Here is a 2,418-nt window from a genome sequence, read left to right as displayed (position 1 = left end):
GTGTGTGTGTGTGTGTGTGTGTGTGTGTGTGTGTGTGTGTGTGTGTGATTAAAATAGTCAGAGGCCTATCCTTCCCCTCAGGTAAGGAGTGCAGCTCCTCACAACAGATTTTTGTGGGCTTTTATTTTGGAAGCTCAATTTTTAAATGGCGGCACCTAACTAGAACATCTAAATCCTACAACTGGATGCTTAAATTGGCTCTTAGGTGTGTAATCCGTGTCGGAACTGACTTGAATGCCCAGTGTGAGATCTGTACCTCCTTGTTAGGCAGTCACATTTTAAGATTGGCTTGTGTGCACGCGGGTGTGAACACTGCAGGCATATCTTCTCATTGAGAAGTTGGCACACAGCATGAGTTCTTTGTGAGCTAGCTAGCAGGGACTGGATCTTGAATAAGGGATGAGATAGAGGAAAAATAAACATCTCTTGCCCAGACAGGAAGCTAATCATGTCTCCATTTCCAAGCGTGGGAGACAGGGTGGTCTCTAGTGCATAGCCAGGAACTCCTGAGTTCTGACCCTGGAACTTGCTGTGACCTTGGGCAAGTCTCAAACTCTGATCTCAGTTTTTCTATCTGAGAAGTGGATGTTCTAAGCAGAAGATTATAAGGGGATTTAAATGGTCCAAAAGGCTTTTGATGGCCCTCTGCACCCCATATAAGCAGCAGCAAGCTAGTAACAGGTCCCTGCCCCAAAGGTCATTGTACCCTGCATTCAAAACACTGCTACAATCCAGGACAATGTTTAATCCTTAGTAATTAACAGCAAACACAAAGAGCAATTAAATCTTAAAAAAAAAAAAAGTTTTCCTGTGCTATGCAATGGTTTTTAGTATCACAGTTAAGACTCATACTTGTCAGCATCCAGTCCAGTCTCATTGATCTCAATGACTAGCTCTTACTGATTCAGGTTTATTTCCTGGGCCATACGTGGCAGGTGGGTTGTCCTCCCCATGCCTCATTACTGTCTGTTTGGCGACTGTGAATAGCACTTCATGTAGGGAATCCACAGGGTTACTGTCAGTGCTCTTGGCCACACATGCTGATGAATGATTAGCAGACCCCTGCCAGAGATGCTGCCAGGCCTGGGTTGTGTGGCTTCTCCTTTAAAGGTTTAATTGTAATTAGTGCTGGCGAAAGGTGTAAGTTAAAGACTCCAGGAGCAGCCTGGAACAAGCACAGCACAGACAGCAGCTGTGTAAGCTTCCCAGCATTGCCCTGGTCATGGGCTTCAGCCTTGCGCTGGTGGGTTGACCATCAGAGGCAAGAAGTTAGTTCAGTTGTTGCACACTTCTTTTGAGAATGCAAAGAATCCAGTCAATGCCAGTTGTGGTGGAGCTTTGTGATGTACAAACCCACCCACTAGTTCCTGGAGAGTGATTAAGTCTGAATTGTGTTCTATGCTCAAACGAGAGTCTCTGATTTGGGCCATACTAATCAAAATGAATGACCTGCTGTAAACGTTGCATTAATTTCCCTGGTAAAGAGGGGGTGGGTTATAACCTTTGCTTGGACATCACAATGCTGAGCTTCCACTCCTACAATCAAGCCCCTTAATCCACTACTTTTTAGAACACCCACAACTGAGGTGTAGCGGGGTAGTCACCCGCTCCTGCCCTGAGGGGTTTAAAACAGCCCAGGAGAGGGCCGTGGCTGGGGGCAAGCAGCTCCCAGGCTGATTGGGGAAGCAGGGACAACTACGGCCACGCCCCAAACAGACCTCAGCGAGCCCTTATAAAAGGGCTGTTAGCCAGAGGCTAAGAGAGAGTCTCCTCTAGCTGTGGAGGGAGATGGGCCTGGTTGCTGGGGAGCGTACCAGGGTACCTGAGGTGGGGCAGGGCTGGGGAAAGGCGAGAGGAGCTGGGGAGCTCCTGCCTGGTAACTCCCCAGGCTGCCAGCCTTGGGCAAGGCCGAATAGGTACTGGGGTTGCAGGGGGCAGCCCAAGGGTAGGCCGAGGCAGCAGGTCCAAACCCCCCTTGCCTGTGACGAGTGGCTTATACACTGCAGTCTGCCCCAGTGAACGGGGGCTAGATGGTGACTGGCAGTAGCCCACGACTGAGGCGAGGTGGGGATAGTGGGTGGGGTTCCCCTGGGTGGGGAGACCCAGAAACCGTGGGGGTACTGCCAGGGGACAGCCCCCCCCCCAAGAGAAAGGGGCACCGGTGTCCAGGAGGGAGACGCCAGCCGACAGAGGGCGGTCCGGAGGATGGAAAGCTAATTCCCTGGATGACCATCAGGAGGTGGTGAGTCTCGCACTGTTACATGAGGCGTGATTAAAACGGCAAAGTGCAAGCCCCTGTTGTAAGTAAAAGGTATCTACAGCTGTATGATGGAGTCTCACATCAATGCCAACATATGAGGATTCAGCAAACACTATAGGTGAACATGCAGAGTGTGCTCAAGGGGGGGGGGGGAGGCA

The sequence above is a fragment of the Terrapene carolina genome, unplaced genomic scaffold (genome assembly GCF_002925995.2).
Source record: "Terrapene carolina triunguis isolate 2854851 unplaced genomic scaffold, T_m_triunguis-2.0 Scaffold97, whole genome shotgun sequence".
Taxonomy (NCBI): domain Eukaryota; kingdom Metazoa; phylum Chordata; order Testudines; family Emydidae; genus Terrapene; species Terrapene triunguis.
This window is presented reverse-complemented; position numbering follows the sequence as displayed.